We start from the raw sequence: 14,591 nt of genomic DNA, 5'->3' as shown, positions 1-14,591 counted from the left end.
CGCCCGGCAGACCAATTGTGTCGGCAAAGGGATCATTGTTAGAACCAATTGCAATTTATATCGATCATTTTTTAATGCCATTTGTATTAAATTTAAGTTTGTATATTCAAGACACCACAGACCTGTTGAGACATTTACAAGATCTTCCCTGGCAGGAAACATATCAATTGGTGACAATGGACGTGACGTCCCTGTATACAAACATTGATAATGACATTGGGATGATGGCATGTAGGTTTTTTCTAAAAGAAAGGAACATCCAATACAATCAGCATAATCAAATGCTAATGGATATGTTGGAAATGTGTTTAAGTCAAAATGTCTTTCTTTTTGGAGAAGAAGTATATCAACAGATCAAAGGCTGTGCGATGGGCTTTTCCTTCAGTCCTGGATACGCGTGTCTCACAATGGGATGTGGGAGCAACAATTGGCGTGGCATCCGAATAATGACCAATACATAAACAAAATAGCAAAGTGGCTAAGGTACATTGATGATTTGCTAATAGTGTGGGATGGAACAGCTGAGGAATTCGAAGAATATTTTCAAATCTTAAATTCCACAAGTGCAAAAATCACACTGAAATTCAGGTTCAAGAAAACAAATTACAGACAACATTACATCGTAAATCAACGTCTACTAATGCAACATTACATGCTGCAAGTTTTCACAAAACAACAGTAATTGACAACATACCTTACGGATCCGTCGGATCTGTTCTGAAAATGAGGAATGGGAAAAACAAAGTATAAATACAGCCAAAAGGTTTAAACAACGAGGATATAAAGCCCATGTAGTGGCAAAAAGTTGGAAGAGAGCTGACCAGAAACTAAGAGATGACACATTAAAGAGGAAACATCTTGAAGACACACAGGTGAAAAAAGATCCAGTAAGACTGATTTTGGATTTTCAAATGAATCAAAACAAATAACGAAGATATTAAGAAAAAACTTGAAATTATTATTTTTTTTTTCTTTTTTTTTTTTGCGTCCTCATATTCGCCTTTGGTGACCATGTAGTGACGGGGAAATATAGAAGATGACTGAGGCACTGGCCCAGGTAGACTGGGGGGGATTTAGATGGTAGCTGACGACGTATCCCACAATGCCACGCATCCCAACTTTATCCTCATCTACTGGTACCAACAGGGTTGGTGAACTGCTATATACAACCCATTTCATAGCTGAAGTCGCATATATAGGGTATGTAAAGCAAAAAGGGATCAAATGATCCATCCAAGCAGCACAATCATAGGACTTGGGGAAAAAAAAAACCCATAATGTTCTGGCCTATAGTTACCAGTTCAAAAGTAGCCAAAATCTTCTTTTGTGTTGGTTGCCTACTCTAGCCATATCTATTTTGGACATCTGTAACATCGCTGCTCGCCACTCTGTATAGAGAGGAGGTGTCTTGTCTTTCCAGCGTTTACAAATTTCACTTCTAGCTAATAAACAACTATAGAAGACCAGTTTTTTACTTAGACCTTCAATCTCAGGTATAATACCAAAGAAAACTAACGTGGGGCAAGGACTGACTTGTAGATCAATTGCTAGTGAGAGGGAAGCACAAATTTCATTCCAAAAATATGTTATATAGGGACACTCAAAGAACATATGTGTATCTGAGGCTGCTGCTAAACCACATCTAGGGCATGAGACCTGAGCATTATTGGTGAACTTTGATAAACGTAGTGGAGAATAGTACGCTCTATGTAGGGTGAACAAGTGGTTTCGACGAAGCCAAGATGGTTTTACAGTCTCCCCCAGAGTCTTAAATGATTTGAGCCACAAGCCCTCTACATCAGTGTTGGGTATATATGTTTCCCAGAGGGAGTGGGGTAGCAGGAATTCACCATCAATCTCGTCTAGTATAAGATTATACCAGAATGTTACCTCTTTTTTAAAAGGAGGTTTGTCCATCAGATAGGATACAAGATTGTTATCAGCACCTAATTTATGCCTACCCCTTCCTAGACTGTAAGCTTGGGACCAACTCTGAATTTGAAGGTATTTAAATCGTGAAAAGCGAATTCCTATTATTGAGCTCAAGGACTCCCATGAAAGTAATACTCTGTCAACAAACAGGTCCCCCCAAGCTGAGATCCCAGCCTCTCTAACTGGGAGGGCTAAACTATCCAAAAGCCAAGATGGAGCACCTGGCGAGTCCCATAGCTGTGCCCGACTTTGATAGTAATCCAAATTGAGTGTACGTCTTAGATTTGTCCATGTTCTGGCTAAGTCCCTCAGCACCTTTAACTTGACCTTCTTAAAGTACTTGGGATCCCCAAATTTTAACAAAAAGTTTGTTGGCCCAATTTTTTCTCCTTTGAGGAGTGCTACGGATAATTTTCCACTCCCTACGTTATTAGGGGTCTTTAAAAGCATCCTAATATGGGAGAATTGGAAAGCCCAGCCATATATCTGGAGGTCTGGTGCTGCGAGGCCTCCTTTTTCTCGACGCCGTCTAATCTTCTTCCAGGATAACCTGGGCGTGCGGCTGTTCCAAATGAATCTATTTAATTCCGTTTGGAGTTTGGCAGTCAAAGATGGATCAAAAAAAAGAGAGATAGTGTTAAACAAAAACATAATCTTGGGTAAAATGATCATTTTAACCAAATTAGATCTACCTATCAGGAAAAGAGGAAGAGCTGACTATGATCTCAGCAATCTTCGAGCTTCCTTAGCCACCCGGGCAAAATTTAAGGGGGCGATCTTATTAATATCCGTATAAATATTTAACCCGAGATACCTAAGGGTGGCACTTGGATGTACTCCTACAACCGGTGCAGGATGATTCCAAACCATAATGCTGGTTTTGGATGCATTCACTTCATAACCGGATATTACCCCAAACTCTTCTGCGATAGATATGACCGTAGGGAAAGCTGAACTTAACTCAGATGAAAAGATAAGGACATCGTCCGCGTATAGTGCGACTTCCGTTCCCAACCTTCAAAAATAAAAGGTTTTATGTTGGTATTTTCCCGAATCAATTGAGCAAAAGGCTCGATATATAAATCAAATAAAAGTGGAGAGAGGGGACACCCTTGACGGGTTCCTCGTGTAATATCGAATGGCTCCGTAAGCTCCCCGTTAACCAATAGTGAAGCAGAAGGGTTTTTATATAGTAGTTTTACTGCTCGTCTAAAGTTGTCTCCCAGATTGAACTTTTTTAACACTTCTTCTAAGTACACCCAGTTTACCCTGTCAAAGGCCTTTGTGGCATCAAGAGTGAAAACTGCTAAAGGAAGTGATGCTGAAGTGGCCATATCTATTGCACCAATGAGGTCATACGTCAGTTCGTGCAGTTGCCTCTCTTTTACAAAACCTTTCTGATCCATATGCAAGATGTTATTTGCTACACCCCCCAATCTATTCGCAAGTACGGCTGCAAAGATTTTATAATCCGTACTAACAGCTGAGATTGGTCTATATGACCCGCAATTGGTTGCAGGTTTGCCAGGCTTTAAAATCAGGGTTATAGAGGCCCTATCCCAGGAAGCAGGAGGTAAGGCACCTTCTAACAAGATATTATTAAACAGATTTGTTAAGTAGGGAAGAATAGATGGACAGATTACTTTGTATATTTCCGAAGGTAACCCGTATTACAACTGGACCCAACAGTGGTTAAAATCATGGGTACCCATCCAAATATCACATTCCGAAGGGCAAAAAACTTAAAGGACAAATGAATCCACAGTCACCACCAAGGAACTGGGAAACAAAAAGGTACTCAATGGTTAAAAACTAAAGGTTTCTTAAAATGTTTTAGTTGCAAAGTTTGCCAAATAGCATGCAACAAAACGGAAGTAAAACTCCCAGACAATTGCATGTGGCGGATTAGAGACTAACATGTAAGAGCCAGTTTGTGGTATATGTTGTGGAATGTCCTTGCCCGTTAATGTACATTTGCAGCACGATATGTGAATTAAAAAAAAGGATATAAGAACATGTTCGTGCCACTGTGAATAAAGATCGAGGCAATGCTATTGCCAAACACATGGAGGCGGAACACAAAGGAGACTGGAAGCAACTATCCTTTTATGCATTTGAATCAATTCCATCACATGTAAGAGGGGGTGACCGGATAAGAAAGTTGAGAAGAAGAGAGTCGAGGCAGATCTTAAACTTTAGAACACTGTCACCATATGGACTGAATCAGAGCGAGGACTAATATGTTCATTTGTAAATATAATGAACGTTTTTTTGGTTTGAACTCGAGTCTGGTAACTGATAAAATATTGAACTTTTGTGACAATACCAACAAAGGGGAAAGATTGGTAAAAGAATGTTTGGATTGATCAAATTTTAATAAGTAACAAAAAATAAAAAATCCATCTAAAATGAGATATTGCCGTTCATAATAAGGGAATGTATCACCAGGTAAAGTTAAATATAACCACGTAGGCCCACTGGAGGGCTTTAATAAATCTACTATATAAATAATAAGATGAATAAAAATTGCGATAATAAGCTAAGTAGAGGGCCAAAAATTCTATTAAAAAAGTGATTATGAACAAATGGGGGACGAAACCCTCAAAAATGTCAAATATTGCTAAAAGGGGAAGAAAAAATAGAAGGTGCATGACAATATCAATTGGAAGATCGGTAAGACCCACTGGGGGGGCGATACAAAGCTTAATGCAAAAGCATTCTATGTAGATAAAATGTTGGGTGATAATAAGAAATATCATTCCCGTAGAAAAAATATGTAAATAAATATATGATTGAATAAAATAATTCTCCAGTGGCTGATGGGCGTTTAGGAGTATCTCATAAATAAATAAAAACATGGTAGATATAAAAAAATTGTTTTTAAAAAACAACATATAATTATGGAATAATAAATTATAAAAATAGTGATATAAGGGCGGATGAGATATCACACAGTAATGGGTGAAAATTAGATATAATTTGAAAGTATATAAAAAAGTTTCCTCATTGTCAGTTATAACACCAAACTACAAATCCCATAAGGCAACATGATAGGCAGAAAATGGTATGATGATGTCAACAATCACATGTTGTAAGAAGGTGTACTAATTGGTTGTTTCGAATGTAACAGACTAACCGTGATCAAGTGAACTGTGTTCACGAAACTAGTCGGTAGTTGTTCCTCGAAAATGGACATTGAAATTGTAATAAACTAACTGAGGGAAAAGATACCCTGTGAGTGCGGTTTCTGTAATCTGGAAAAGAATAATTTGGAGAAATATATATATATATATATATATATATATATATATATATATATATATATATATATATATATATATATATATATATGTATGTGGATAGAGTGGATAGAGTTGTGTCCTATTATAATGCAACATTTTCATTAATGTTTCCAAACGTAGTTATTAGAAGGAAGTGGGGAGGGTGGGCCAGTATACCAAACTTGTGATGCATAGGGCAGATACTATTCCCACCGAATATTTAATGAGCTCTCTCTGGGTGGATTCAGAGATACAAGAGAGGCCATTTCTGCCCAAGAACGACGATCAGTAGAGTCTGGTGAAATAACCACAACTATCACTCCGTGCCAGCTATAGGAGAAACTGTGAAAGAGGTTGTACCCATTTTCCACATGAGTGGCCCTTCATATTACATTACATTTTTATCTCACCTTTTAGCCAATCAAGCATATCTTTCTAGCTGGTTTAGTTTACCATTCTTATTGTAAGAATGTAGGCACTACTAGTCCCAGCAAGACAGCTCTTTCAAGTCTCACTGCTCAATGAGTGAGCAGCTTCTCCCATCCAGGTTTTTTGCTTTGAATTCTGAGATCTTCCGTTTTCTTACTGGAATAATCTGGTAGGTACATCTAGCTGCAGATTCCTTACTTTAGAACCCTCCCCCAGGCTAGAGACTGTATCCAGAATCTTTTTCCACAGCACATCTGCACATTCGAAGAGGACTCTGCGTGATTCCGTATCACGCTATGTGACGTTGATGGAGTCCATATAACCCCCTCGCCGATGAGCTGATAGCCCTTCCTTCTTTTTTTGCTTGCAACGTGGATCTGGAGCTGTTAGGGGGGCGTTTTTTGGCCCACCTCCATATTTTGTGTGAGAAATTGTGTTCTTCTTGCAATGCCTTCAGGGTTTAAACTCTGTGTCTTGAACCGACGTATCCTCCAAAGATGGCAGAGTAGTAAATTATCCCATTTCGAATATGGCGAGGGAGCCAGTAAATTATTGGCCTCGAAGACCAAAACTGACCAGGCACGAAACATCATAGCCTCGGTAACTACGAACAATGGCACCCTCTCTTCGGACACAGAAATCAGAACAGCTTTTAAGGATTTCTTCAAAAAGATATACCAGGAGGACAGGAACATCACCTTAGATAAAGTAGATAGATAGTTAGAAGGTGTCTCCCTTCCATCATTTTCTTTAGAACAAAGTGCTTTTTTGGATGGGGAGATTACAGAGGAAGAGGTTACATTAGCTATCCAAGGAAGCACGAGTAACAAGGCAGCAGGCCCTGATGGCCTGCCAGCTGAAATCTATAAAAATCTGGCGGCTGAAATTTCACCCTTCCTTGTAATACTCTTTAATCACATACTGCAGGACGGGGCTTTACCACCTACATCTTGGAATGAAGCGTCTATCACGCTCATTTTGAAACCAGGCAAACCTGCTAACGACTGTGGGTCTTACCGTCCCATATCAATCCTGAACGCGGATTACAAAATCTTCACATCTCTTTTAGCAAACAGGCTGGGCCAGGCAGCCCCTGATATCTTACATCTTAATCAGAAGGGCTTTGTGAAGGTTCGTCAGTTGTACAAACTCACTTACGATCCTATAGGTGCCATAGACATAGCAATTAAGGATTCCATGCCTTTGTCTATCCTCACGTTGGACGCCACCGAGGCCTTCGACAGGGTTAATTGGACTTTCCTGTCGGGGACCTTGAGAAAATTCAAAGTGGGAGAGGGTTTTCGCAGGGCTGCAAAATTGCTGTATAACTGTCCATCAGCCTCTGTGCTGGTAAATGGGGCTCTGTCTGAACCTTTTGCAGTAACTAGAGGTACACTGCAGGTCTGCCCTCTATCCCCTCTCCTATTTGATTTCTATATAGAGCCCTTTGCACAGAGATTAAGAGAGGATAATACCATCAAATCCTTTGTATATGGAGATTGGGAAAAGAGGGTTGCCCTCTATGCGGACGATGTCATGATAATGACCTCGGATATCAGTACCGCATTCCCTGCATCAATTAAACTAGCTCTGGAATTTGGGAAAGTGTCAGGGTATGAGGTAAATACCTCAAAAACTGAGGTTATGACTTGGAACGACGATGTGAGTGGCTTTAATCAACATCTTAGTGAAAACCTGCGTTACTTAGGACTGAATATCATTAAAGATATCAGTCAGATTGCCCCTTTAAATTTTGCAGCAATTGCAAAAGGGTGTCGTAAGTAAATGAGATCTTGGCAACACCTCCCCTTGTCTCTGTTGGGAAGAGCAAATCTTGTAAAGATGTCAATCCTACCAAAGGTTTCTTTTTTGTTTAATACAATCCTACTTTTTTTTTTACCCTTCTTTGCTGGCTAAGTTGCAGGGAGAAATCTCTTCCTTTCTCTGAAAAAACAAAAATCCTAGGATAGCCTGGAAAAAGATCAGGCGCTGTAGGGAGAAGGGTGGACTGGCGGGCCCCGATATACAGATTTATGCGTGGGCGTTTCAGCTCTCGCACTCACGCATGCTTCTCAAAACACCGACAGAAGAGTGAGTAGGCAAAATGTTCTCGGCTCTCCTACGCTGTGAAGGAGTTGGTCTATCAGGCTACCTCTTCAAGTTCGGGGATCCCAAATTAAAAAAAAATTAAAATTGAAGGTGCTTTATGGCCTGGTAAGAACTTGGGCAAAGATAAGATCTACAATTAATTTGGGGTACTATTCTAGTAGATCTCCAATTTGGGATCTACCCCTGGCTCCAAGCTGGGCCTAGTGATGTGCTGGCACTACCACTAAGAGAAGCTGGAATATCCACCTGGGGGGATTTGTTTGATGAAGGGACCTTGCTTCCTTGGGAGTATCTAGTAAACAAAGTGAGGCAAAACATGTCTAAATTTAAATATATACAAATATCGAGTTGGGCTCAAGCTGCTACCACCCAATCTGCATGACAAACAAACTTGCCACTAGGAGGAGGCTGTGAACTCGAAACTCTTCTGGTAGGTAAACCACCAGCAAAGAAAGAGATCTCTGTGTGGTACAATTTAATATTAGAGGACATCGATGGTAACTTCTCTCTCCCAGAGTTACTGTGGGGAGAATTAATGCCAGGAGTGAATGTGAATGATCTCTGGCCAATCTCTTGTAGGGTTCTTTGGGATTTAGTTAAACCAGCTTGGCTGCGTAGAAACCATCTTTTTTCCCTACATAGGGAATATTACTCCCCTCAGAGGTTGTCAAAATTTTCTCTGGGAGGCCCGGTGGCCTGTCCAAGGCGTGGTTTAAAAGAGGCCCCGGATACTCATATGTTCTTTGATTGCCCCCAGCTGACGTTCTTTTGGGACTTAATTAGCAGCAAACTTTCATCTTCTTTGGGCTTAAATGTAGTGATTATTCTCTGTATGGTTATCTTTGGAGTTGTGGATCAGACTCGCAGTCTAGCAAAGAACTTATTATTTTACTCCATTCTGGCAGGTCGGAGAGAAATCTGTAAACATTGGAAAGATGCTTCCTCCCCTACGTTCCACGATTGGTGTAACTCTATTTTACAGATCTCGAAATTAGACCTTGCCAGGGCTGGGAAGAAAGATAGAGAGCTTTTTGGCATCTGTTGGCCTGAACACATTGAACCTGTGTTTTTTTTTCCCCCAGGTCCGATGATTACACTGCCATGGTATAATCACTCTGCTATGCCCATACTATCTGTCGGCATCAGCTATGATAACATCTGGTTTATTGGTGTCATCTGCCATTTGTGCAACACAGTTGGTTTGTCGGGAATGAGTCATGTGTTGCTGATGGGAATTGTTACCACCATCCGCTTGTCCTCCCAGCCAGTTTCGACTGAGTCAGCACGACTGTACTCTATGAGCCCACTACCTACTTTTGGTGCTTGGCAGCTAGAAACCATGAACGTGGATGAGGATAAAAAAAAAAAGGAGTGAAGCCCTTGCTTCCTTATAACAAGTCTCTCCACGACATATATATTAGGTGCTTGGGCAGGGCCAGTAATGGGAATGCCTGGAGACCGGGCTATCTCACAATCCCTGATTGTCTCTTAAAACATCCCTCCACCAAAGGTCTGGTGGTGCAAGTAGCTACAGCTGCTGAGGACCTGGTTCCGCCAACCACTGAATCCAGTTGGCTGGAAAGCTGTAGGAGAAATATTTTCTCTTCCATTATTGCAGCATTACTGTCTTTCCCCAGCATTAAGGGACTCAGTGGAGAGTTTGCTTCCTTCCCTTTTACTTTCTCACTTCTGTAGACAGAAGTGTTTATAAATCACTGGGTTGCAATATGTATTCCTCTAGTTGCAACCAGTGTGGTGTTTCTGCTTACGGCAGAAATGTATGTTTGTTTAAGTAATCTTGCAATTCTTTCCGCGTTTGTACCTTACCCGTACTCTGGTCAGCTACTATTATGGTAGTGCATTCATTCAGCAGATTTCTTTTCAGTACAATTGTCTTCTTTACAGTATATGTCATAATATGTGGTTTCTGGATTACTTTTTACTGCGTGGCGCAAAAGTCGTGCCATTCTTCTTCATCCTTGTCATTGACAGTTTTTGAGCTGTTTATTTGTGTCAAGTTTTTGATTGATTCCTGATATATAGTTCTTGTACTTTGCTTTATTCTGCAGAAGAGCTCAAGAGTTGATACCTTCATGTTACGTTCTGTACTCTATGTGGAGGATCTTTTGTATGCTATTTGAGCATTTCTAAATGTAAATATCCTGAGGTGAGATTTTCAGCTTGTGCACTATTGGACCTTCACTCCGTGTTGGGTTCTTTCTCTGAGGTACAATATCATATTTTTGTGTGGATTGGTACTCCTTGTTCGATACTTTGATATTTGTCCCCCCCATGGGAGTCTCAGCGTATATGATCATTTTTGGTCACAAGATTATCATCCTGTCAGCCTTAAAACACTTTGGGGCCCATTAGGATGTCGAACGGATTGCCCCCGCCAGGCGGTGCCTTGTGGTGGGTGGTGCAGTGAGCACCGCCCACCACAATGTTAAAAACTGAGGGATGCGCCCGCCACGGCCGCATCCTAATGCATACATCGGGACCCCCGCCCTTAAGGCAGGCGGTCCCTTTTACCGATGGGATGGCGGGCGGACTCCTAATGGGGGCCTTTGTGTTTTTCCCTTGAGGTTCTGTCTTATAGCCATTGCTATACGGTTACCTCTTCCACCCCTTCAGGTGCACATGGATAGCTTGCACATGTTCCTTAGTCATGAATTTTTGTTTTCCTGGGATTATGTCATGCTATTCTTGATCTCCAGGGTCACCTATCTCTCTGTCGCTTTTATTCTTCTCTTACTGGATCGCTGTTCTTCTAGGGGACCACTCTCCTCATCATTTACCTAACTCTAGGTGATAAGTATAAAACACTCTGTTTGTCTGGATATGTTTGAAAATAGTTTGATATTTATTATCCATACTAATATAATAAAGACAGAGCCCAAACCTTTGAGGCGGGTAATCTCAGGAACCACAGCACCAATCACAACACCCAATACAGCGTTGGAAAGGGCAGTTGCAGCAGAAGGACATATGCTATGCAGACGCCCACCAAATACATTTAAAAGGTAAAAGAACCGTGCCAGCAAAGTAGTCCCTTGTGGGCGTGTCTGCGCTGTGCTGTGGGCGTGTGCTGGGGGCGTGACAAGCGCTGGGGGCGTGTGGTACATTCCGCCTTTCATGCCATGTCTCATATCGTGTGCTCATCCTACCCTGCTCCCTTTAAATACCCCTGCACCCCATAATCATAACCCACCCTTACTCCTTAAAATACCCCAACACCCTTAAACACTAACCTATCTTAACCCTGTAAATATACCTTGTACCCCAAAACCCAAACCTATCCCTACACCCTAAAAATACCCCTGTACCTCAAAACCCAAACCTACGCCTGAACCCTAAAAATACCCCTGTACCCCAAAACCCAAACCTAGCCCTGCACCCTAAAAATACCACTGTACCCCAAAACCCAAACCTACCCCTGAACCCTAAAATACCCCTGTACCCCAAAACCCAAACCTATCCCTGAACCCTTAAAATACCACTGTACCCCAAAACCCAAACCTACCCCTGAACCCTAATAATACCCCTGTACCCTAAAACCAGCCCTGAACCCTAAATATACCCCTGTACCCCAAAACCAAAACCTAGCCCTGAACCCTTAAAATACCCCTGTACCCCAAAACCCAAACATACCCCTGAACCCTAAAAATACCCCTATACCCCAAAACCCAAACCTAGCCCTGAACCCTAAAAATACCCCTGTACCCCAAAACCCATCCATATCCCTAAACCCTAAAACTACCCCTGTACCCCATAACCAAAACTATATCTGAACCCTTAAAATACCCAAACACCCCAAAACATATACCTCAGTACCCCAAAACATATACCCCTATACCCATACTTACCTTATCCAAACATTAAAAAAAACATGCTTTTGCCATTCATGCATTTACAACGAATTTTGTTGTAAATGTATGTGTGGTAAAAGCATATAAAATGTAATGTCATGCATTATAATGTCATTGCGTAGTCATGGTACTTTCGTAATGAAAGTATGCGGAAAGAAAGATGCGGAATAATGGGTGTTTACCCTCTCCCGGTAAGTACATTGGTGGCACGGCGGCAAAAATCTCCAGCAACATACTCATATTTTTTCACCACCCATTTGAAAAATGCACAGGTCTCTCTCATTGATGGCCAGCACCGACATACACTTTTAGATACACCTGCCACCACAAGTTCTAGAATTGCGACATTTAGAGCTGGGGAGCTACGTTCAAATCTCGGCATCAGCTCAACATCCTGTGATTCCAGGCAAATCGCTTTGTCTCCCCGTGCCTACCACAAATGATTGTGTTCTTCTGTAATGTAAATTGTTGTCACACTTCGGAACAGATTGACCCACCTGTAGTTCCAGACACGGCGGGAGCGAAGCAGATGCTAGATTCACTCCTCCCTAGGGAAGGTACTCCAAGTGAGTGATACAGATAACACACCACCAAGAGAACCCCGCCCAGGGAAGGGGAAAAGTGGAGAAATAAAATATAAAGGACTGGCAGCCATAAATCATCTACAGCACAGAAGGACAGTGGGAACCCTCACATCGGGTCTAAGATCTGTGTACCTGCAGAAATTCACAAGAAACACTGTAAGTATTCCCCCCCCTTCCTGGTCTCGACATACACTATATGTGTAGCTTAAAATGACACTCACTGATAGAAGCTGCCACAAACATCCAATCAACACAGGTGTAGAAAAAATAAAGTAAAAAAAATGGAAAAAACGAACCAGCAGCACTTCAAAGTCTTGTAGAGTGAGAGTCTAACAGGAAGCCCAAAAAAGCAGAGGGCTTTAAACTCATAAGCTACCGGTGCTTCCAGAGAAGAGAAATACCTTATTAGGTCCAGTGCTTGTTATGAAAGCTAATCACTTGCCTCCTTAGTGTTCGACAAAGTTCCAATCCTGAACTGGCACACAGCCCGAGGTCCACACTATTGCAAGGTTGAAGAGTCGAAGAAAATAAACAAGCACAATCCGGGAACCGTTGATCCAAGGAAATGTCACGGCTCACAGTTCACACAAAAAGAAAACGGAAATCGGAAAGCGTTTCGTTCTGCTCTCAGCGCGACTTGCTCAGCGCGTTTCTTCCTGCTCCAACACGGCACAGCAGGTCAAAGGTTAGGAACACCGCGCTACTGTGAAGGCGTCTCCTCTGACTCCCAGCGCGGCACAACAGGTCAAAGGTTAGGAACACCGCGCTACCGTGAAGGCGTCTCATCTGACTCCCAGCGCGGCTCCTCCCAACATGGAGAGATCTGAATCCAAGGTCAGGTACACCGCACTAGTAGCAAGCAACTTTCTCTGCTACCAGCGGATACAAGTTCCAAGCCTGAATCACAGGCACACGATGTCATTCACTCGAGAACTCGAAGAAGGCTAACACTCCTAGTGACAAGCCCCGAGTGCACAGGAAATGAGGCAATTATAGGAAAGGGAGGGGGAACCACATGACAGACACAGAGAACGGACACACGCGCAGGCATTCTGGGACATGGAGTCCTAAGGTAACCGCACCTAAACCGTGACAATTGTGCTCATGCCAAGATGTCAAGTTCGTGCTATATAATATTGCAAGGAAAAATAAAGTAGGGAAACTCGAGTTCACACACTATTGAACGCGCACTCTTAAGTGCATCAGCAGTGCACTGTGAATTGGAGCGTTTCACAGGCCTGTCACAGATAAGAAATGCTATCAAAACGAAATCCTACAAAACAATATACTACTGGCCGGCAGCAATTCATACCCGGACAACGTCGGGACGGGATGCTAGTTATAAAGTTATTTGGCAAATTGTCCCACTATCATGGGTAATGTTATTGCCATACCTTCTATGTCTTTATGACCTTTCTTACTGAGGTCCCTTCTGCAGTATGTATGCGGTGAGCACACATGGGTTCGAATCCCCTTAAATGTGCAAGTAGTTTTATTTTCATCTTGTTGGTTGGTTCCTTCCACAGTTGTCATGGTAACATGGATAATTTTATTCCTGTGCTTTTTAATGTCTTGTGACATTACTTATCTGCGATTCTTCCACAAGTTTTTAGATTGTAAAGCATGTTATTGCTTACCTGCATTATTTTTAAGGTACAGTCTTTTTCTCTAGTTCTAGACAGGTTTTACTGTAGTTAGAGGCTTTGGTGGTCTCAGTTCGCAGGCCCTCCTCTGGGATGGTATGCTTTGGTATTTGATTCTAAAGTTGGGAATCTACGGCTCGATGTCTCTATCAGATGAACAAGTTACTTACCTTTAGTAACGTATTATCTGCAAGAGACCGGTTCTAGCCGCAGATTTCTTATGCCTCTCTCATCCTCCCCTGAGACCTCCCACAGTGAGCAAAGAACTCAGTGTTTTTTTAAGAACTAGTCCTCTTTCGTCTCAATGTTTTTGTTAGGAAATCCATATACTTATTTGTCACAAAGGTGCCTTTAAAATTAGTACAAAGTCTCAATTGGCAGTTTCGCTCCATGTTTTCATCGCAAAAAATAGTCATGGAAGAAACTGATGTCAGAGCGTCAGCAAGGGGGTTATATGGACTTTGTCTACGTCACATATTGTGATAACGTTGGTACGGAGTCACGTAGCACCCTATTCCAATCAATGGACTTGCTGTGGAAAAAGTTTCCGGATTCAGTCTCTCACCTGGGGGAGATTCCAAAGTAAGGAATCTGTGGCTAGATCTTTTCTTTCCCAGATAAAGCGTTACCAAAGTATAGAAGTCAAAAGGATGGTAAACAAAAATATGCACCAAGGGAGGGACAAACAAGAAAAGGAATTGAAAACATCAATAAGAAGCAAGTAAATGAGATTGATGAGAAAGC

Source organism: Lissotriton vulgaris, chromosome 8 (assembly GCF_964263255.1).
Source record: "Lissotriton vulgaris chromosome 8, aLisVul1.2, whole genome shotgun sequence".
Classification (NCBI taxonomy): Eukaryota; Metazoa; Chordata; class Amphibia; order Caudata; family Salamandridae; genus Lissotriton; species Lissotriton vulgaris.
Note: the sequence above shows the minus strand (reverse complement) of the source record.